Below are 7,611 nucleotides of genomic sequence, written 5' to 3'. Positions count from 1 at the left end.
CAAAACCAGGATAAGGGATTAAGCTATTCCAGGTATCCTGGATGAATTTAGCCTCGACTTGGTTGCACAAAAGCAGAGGCACCTAAGTTACCATGGAGAATTATTCTGTGCAGCTAGCCTGCTCCTGACCAGGCTAACAGCCAGGATTTATTCATCCTGGAGCCTGATCTGTTCACTCAGCAGTGGTTTTACCTGTTTTTTACAAGCCTGCATTAAAATACAACAGATGCATACTGCTGTTCATTAAAGCACCGTTATTATTTAAAGTTGTTTTAATTTTTTTTTTATAATTCATGTGACAGTCACTGGTTCGGTCATATTTCTTTATGAAAACTGCTGTTCATATTGTTGTTAGACGTTTGGTGAATATATTATGGCAGTTGTTGAGATAATTAGAAAAGGCTGATACAGTTGCAAATGTGTTTTAAATGAAGTCTGTGATGAAGAATAATATATAAAGTGCTATACACGTGTTAGTGGTTCTAACAGCAGCAGACTGGTCAGAGACCAATACACCTTTAATTACTTTAGATGATTTATTTATTTTTGCATTCTTTAACAAAGGATCATGTATGTTCCGCTTCCATGTGCATTTTATTTGGCATTCTTAGCACACAATGTGTGTTCTGTCGAGTAAAATGGGACTATAATTTGGGAGGATTGTACAATTATAAAAACCTATCCTAATTGTCCAATCCTCCTTAGCTATAGTCTTAGTTGACTGGACCAGTAACTATAGTGTAGACTACTGTACATTCATGTAACAGGGAGAGGACACCTCAATGGTTTTTGACCTTATATTTTGCTGGGGGGAAATAACTGATGAATACTCTGTTACATTCATTGTTTACAGTGTGCATTAAATTGATCACTTAATTATCTTTATAGTTTCTAGATTTCAAAGTCTAAATTTCTTCAGTGTATTTTCTATGTCCATATAAACGAGGAAGCAAAGCATTTAATATGTAAAGAAGGAAACAGTGAGAAAAAGTCTGGCAGAAGCGGACTGCTCTTAAATGAAACCATTCAAGGAGTTAGGCTAATTATTTCCACAAACGAACTGTTGTACACTTTGCTTGAAAAGCGAGCAGTGGAAGTTAATACGTTACTTAGGTAATTTATATTTTAGCCCATGCGAGAGAGAGGAGAGCCAGAGTGAGTGACACAGAGAGAGAGAGAGGGAGAGACAGAGTGAGCGTGAGAGAGAGAGATGTATGCATCATATTCTAGCATTGTAGAGTGGTTGTAATTGAGCTTCATGGTACTGTATATTTCATGTATAACATTGTCTTCTGCTCACTTCAAAGGCAAAGAGTACAACTGTTCATTTGTGCAAATAGCCTAACTCCTTGAATTCAGAGGCATGGGAAGATATACACAGATTAGACTAGGTCAAGCCTCGCTTTATCGGTTATCCTGGATTTATAAATTCTGCTTTTGTGCAATACCTCCCCTGGATCATCAGAAAATACGAAACATTTGAAAAAGTAAAAGACAACCAATCATATAGATCCACTCACATATAATGGGGCACACATAGATGGGATGTATAGATGGTCATGTGGTTTCAGGCCAATCACATTCCCAAACAGGCAGAGAGGTGAGGGGAGTGTCCAATAAATGACATGGGTGACAACATTTTGTCCATAGACAAGAGAAGGGCATGGGTCTTAACCCAAAATGTGCCGATTTAGTGTGGAACACTTAGATTGGTTTGCCCAGTGCTAACAGTCTAATCACTGTCAGGTCTACTGAGGTCTTACAGGTTTAGGTTCTGATCTAAAGGACTAATGGATCATTTGTTTGTAAATCCCATTAAATCCCAATCAATCAATGTGCGTTTACATTGAAATATCCAAATAGTACAGCAATGTGCCAGGAACAAACACAAACACATGGAAGTGCAGTTTAGAAGAACAGATACTGTGAGGGGAAATATATCACAATAATATATTGTTCTTAAATGGGCCTTCAGCATAATGAGTACTTTTTCAGTTTTGTACATTAAGTATATTTTGATGCCAATACCTGACTTACATCAAGTTTTCAATGCATGGTTTTATAAACCGATCATATCTTTTTAACTGTATGTAAATCTAATCGACAAAGTATCTGTAACTACAGTCGAGTAAATGTAACGGAGTACAAAAGACAATATTTCCCTCTGAAATGTAGTGGAGCAGAAGTAGGAAGTAGCATAAAATGGTCGTGTTCAAAGTAAACTAACTACCTCAAAAGTATACACATTATATATACTGTAAATATTAGAAGTTAGTGGCAACATTTGGTTTTCATGATGTAATAAAACCTTTAACAGTTTTTTTTTTAAAGCGTATCATGTGTCTTACCTCAGCAAAGAATCCTTAGGAGAGAACACAGCGATGAAATCCAGTGTGATCCTGAACGTTATCTTCCTGGTTTGCAGTAAACGTTCTGTTTGCTTGACTTCCAGGTAATAAATGTAAAGGTAGTGGCCACGGACACCCCTGCAGCATGATGACATAAGATAAAACTTCATTGTCTGTAAGGGCGTTTTCACACATACCTCATTTGGTCCGGACTTTCCAGTTTGATCGAACCAAAATCACAGGTGTGAAACCTCCCCCAGACCACGGTCCGGATCAAAAGACCAAATTTTGGTCCGATAAAAAGAGGTGGTCTCGCTCCGGACCAAACTGAACCATTTAGTGTCTGCTGATCTTGTATCTCTCTGTATGTTTTGTTTAATTATTTCACCTCTGTCTCTTTCCTTGTCACCTTTGCCTGATCTTTATTTCTTCTTGAGCATATCTAATGCTCCTTCCTACGGTGGCCCTGAAGTGCAAATCACAACGGCAATTAGAAAAACACAACAACAAATCATAAAACACAACGGCAAATAGGAAAACAAAACGGCAAATATGAAAACACTTCAACAAATCATAAAACACAACGGCAAATAGAAAAACACGACAGCAAAAATGAAAACACGACAGCAAATAGGAAAACACGACAGCAAATATCAAGCCAACACAGTCGAAACTTTGGGATTGTGGAAGCTGCCATCCTTGCCTCATGGGAGGCCAGCACCTGCCCAAATCGATTGTCAATGGCTTTTATAACAGCTGAGAGGATGTGGGTTGAGAACTGTACTTGGGTCAACTTTTCAGCTAACTTGGCTTTTAGGCTGAGAATGGTGGGAACTATTTATCCAAAGTAACAGTTCTTTTCTCCCTGGAGCAGGTTGATTGAGTAGGCAAGAGGTTTCAGAATGGCTGTGTACTCTTTTAGAAACATTGTCTCTTGAGGATGCAGTTTGGCCACTTTCAGCTGGTCACATTCCATTGAGCTGACTCTCAGTGAGACTCATCAACTTCTCGATTGCATGATACTCTGAGCTCCACCTAGTCACTGAAGGTACCAGACATCTCATTTGGGCAATTTCCTCAATTGCATCAGCAGCACCTGATGAGCGATGAGCCTTATTCCAAATTGCAGCACATTTTGACATTGCACTTCTGTTTAATTTTCGAGAAACACCCTGTGAGGCAGCTTTGTCAAGATCAGTCGTAGCAACAAGATTCAAAGTATGCGCGGCACATCGATGGTGAGGTGGCAAAAAAAGGTTTAGCTCCTCTTCCTCCTTCTGAAGAACTTCAGAGACATCAGCAAACTGCACATCTGTGCTATCCATCTCATCATCCATTTCACACCCTCCATATTCATTGAATGCCTTAACGAAATTGCTACCATTGTCAGTGACTGTGGCACTGACTTTGCCTTGGATCTGAAATTCTGCATGAATCTGACTAATTTTGGCAGCAATGACATCATATGTGTGGCGTCCCCTTATCCTTTCACATGCCAACGCAGCAGACTTTCGATCTAATATCTCTGGCTCAATCCAGTGACATGTGATTCCCATGAAACTCCGATGATGAGCTGTCCATATATCTGCTGTTGTGCACATGGTTTGAACATCCTGAAGAGTTTCAGTAAGTGCCTTCTTCATATTTTGAGATCCCCTTTCAATGCGCTGCAGCAATGTTTTTCTGCACATTGGAGTCCTACCCCCACTAATTCCTGCAATCATCTCATGGAATGATGCATTCTCCACTAATGAAAAGGGCTGCACATCTGCAACTATGAACTCAAGAACCAAGGAGTTTACTTTCCTTTGGGTGATTGCTGAGTGTTGCTTGTTTGAGAGGAGGTGTGGTGGGCGTGTTATTTCGTTAATCGCCATCATCCGATGCCATTTCTGCTCTTTGCAAGACACTGGAATGCTTCCTCTAAAATAAAGAAAGACAGAACGAGCACAAATTGTTAACACTAAAATTGTTTTAGTACTATCCTGAACCCATTTTGCTAGCCAAGTGGTATGAGTATGGTATAAGAACATGAGCATTCATACATGCAACTAAAACCATGTGGAAGCATTTAAAAATGTTATATAGTGACTGTTGGATGCTATTACATAGACCCTTGTATTGGTTGTAAGGAGTTTACCTAGAGCGGGGAGCAGAAGTAAACCGTAGAGTAAATACCCCATGTGTGTCATGTTGTAAAGTATTGCCTGCAATAAAGCTAGCTCGACGGAAATGGAAGTGTCTGCGTTATGGATATCTGAAGATATCACAAAACATATAAAAGCTTCCACAGTAGCGTTACTAACAAGTACCTGAACAAGCAGATAGATTTTTGTATTTGTAGTCCTGAACTGCATACTACAAAAATCTAACCGCAGTCTAACCTACCACGAGCTAATTTTAGCTAGCAAGTCAAACGGGGCTAGCAACAGCTCTGGGACTAGTAAATAAGGAAGTAAGCACATAGGAGAATGTAAAGTCACACGTCGACTAAGCATGTAGCTACCTTATACAACTATAAAATAGCAAGGTGACCAGTAAAACTACAGCAGACAACTACCCTTGGCTAATTTAAAAAAAAAAAAAAAAAAAAAACTTACTTTAAAATGCTTCTTCAGGTTGGAGGTGGATTCTTTGAATGCTGAAAGGAGGTTGGTTGCTGGCAAGCAGAGGTTGCACTGCACAGTTATATTTTGTTCTCCCTTCTCTTTCTTTAATGTAAAATGCTGTTTGAATTTCCAAGATAGAAACGCATTTCTGCCCTGGCTCTGTTGTGCCGGTTCCGGCTCCATCTCCTCTAGCTCCCGCTGCTCCTCTTCCGACTCCATTGGGATTGACCACGCAAACCGCACATTTTTTGGTTTTTATATTGCGGCTTCTGGGAAATGCCTGGAGTTGACTTGGTTTATTTAGAGAGTGAATACACTTGTGAAACAGAAAAGTATCGTCATGTAATCCATTGATTTCAACAATGTATCTGTATTCTAAATACCAACTATTTAAATTGTAACTAACAGAATACAGTTACTCATAATTTGTATTCTAAAGTCTCAGTTACAGAGGGAGGTATTGATGCCCAGTTCACGTAGTTTGGTGATCAGTTTGGAGGGGGAATGATGGTGTTGAATGCTGAACTAAAGTCAATGAATAGTAGAGGGCTGCATTGGGATTGGGTCCCGCCGGGTCCCGTGGGACCCAACGCAAATCTCGTGGGAGTGGGCGGCTAAAAAAAAAACATCGGGATGTAGCCTGGAACCCCCCCCACGCCAGCAGAAACCATAGATATACATATATACTGACTGAGTATATACTGTATAGGCCATCTTTGAGCAGACACCAGCGTGTCTGAGCCTCCCAGGACGGGGGAGCTCTGAGCCAAGGCTCCGTCCACCGTCCGCCCGCTCCCTCATCCTCGGCTCCTTCCTCCCCCTCTCTCCCTCATCCTCGGCTCCTTCCTCCCCCTCTCTCCCTCTCCTTCTGCTCCTTCCTCCCAGTCTAACAGCAGCAAGCACCTGCCTTCTTTGCCTTCATCTTCTCCCTATTAACCTATAAACTGACATGTTTTCTCATGCGGGACGGGAGAAGACACAACATCAATGCATCTCTATTATTGTGCGGGCATAAATTCTCAGAGTTTTGCGGGTGCCGGCGGGAGTGGACGTACACATTGCGGGAGCGGGCGGGAGTGTAACACACATGTTGCGGGTGCGGGCGGTAATGGTCAGAAATTCGCCGGGAGCGGGATGAAGAAAACAGTGCCGCGCAGGCTCTAATGAATAGCATTCTCACATACAGTGGGGAGAACAAGTATTTGATACACTGCCGATTTTGCAGATTTTCTGTAATTTTTATCATAGGTACACTTCAACTATGAGAGACGGAATCTAAAACAAAAATCCAGAAAATCACATTGTATGATTTTTAAGTAATTAATTTGCATTTTATTGTATGACATAACTATTTGCTACATCAGAAAAGCAGAACTTAATATTTGGTACAGAAACCTTTGTATGCAATTACAGAGATCATACGTTTCCTGTAGTTCTTGACCAGGTTTGCACACACTGCAGCAGGGATTTTGGCCCACTCCTCCATACAGACCTTCTCCAGATCCTTCAGGTTTTGGGGCTGTCGCTGGGCAATACGGACTTTCAGCTCCCTCCAAAGATTTTCTATTGGGTTCAGGTCTGGAGACTGGCTAGGCCACTCCAGGACCTTGAGATGCTTCTTACGGAGCCACTCCTTAGTTGCCCTGGCTGTGTGTTTCGGGTCGTTGTCATGCTGGAAGACCCAGCCACGACCCATCTTCAATGCTCTTACTGAGGGAAGGAGGTTGTTGGCCAAGATCTGGCGATACATGGCCCCATCCATCCTCCCCTCAATAAGGTGCAGTCGTCCTGTCCCCTTTGCAGAAAAGCATCCCCAAAGAATGATGTTTCCACCTCCATGCTTCACGGTTGGGATGGTGTTCTTGGGATTGTACTCATCCTTCGTCTTCCTCCAAACACGGCGAGTGGAGTTTAGACCAAAAAGCTCTATTTTTGTCTCATCAGACCACATGACCTTCTCCCATTCCTCCTCTGGATCATCCAGATGGTCATTGACAAACTTCAGACGGGGCTGGACATGCGCTGGCTTGAGTAGGGGGACCTTGCGTGCGCTGCAGGATTTTAATCCATGACGGCGTAGTGTGTTACTAATGGTTTTCTTTGAGAATGTGGTCCCAGCTCTCATCAGGTTATTGACCTGGTCCTGCCGTGTAGTTCTGGGCTGATCCCTCACCTTCCTCGTGATCATTCGATACCCTACGAGGTGAGATCTTGCATGGAGCCCCAGACTGAGGGAGACTGACAGTCATCTTGAACTTCTTCCATTTTCTAATAATTGCGCCAACAGTTGTTGCCTTCTCACCAAGCTGCTTGCCTATTGTCCTGTAGCCCATCCCAGCCTTGTGCAGGTCTACAATTTTATCCCTGATGTCCTTACACAGCTCTCTGGTCTTGGCCATTGTGGAGAGGTTGGAGTCTGTTTGATTGAGTGTGTGGACAGGTGTCTTTTATACAGCTAACGAGTTCAAACAGGTGCAGTTAATACAGGTAATGAGTGGAGAACAGGAGGGCTTCTTAAAGAAAAACTAACAGGTCTGTGAGAGCCAGAATTCTTACTGGTTGGTAGGTGATCAAATACTTATGTCATGCAATAAAATGCAAATTAATTATTTAAAAATCGTACAATGTGATTTTCTGGATTTTTGTTTTAGATT

The sequence above is a fragment of the Sander lucioperca genome, chromosome 20 (assembly GCF_008315115.2).
Source record: "Sander lucioperca isolate FBNREF2018 chromosome 20, SLUC_FBN_1.2, whole genome shotgun sequence".
NCBI lineage: Eukaryota > Metazoa > Chordata > Actinopteri > Perciformes > Percidae > Sander > Sander lucioperca.
This window is presented reverse-complemented; position numbering follows the sequence as displayed.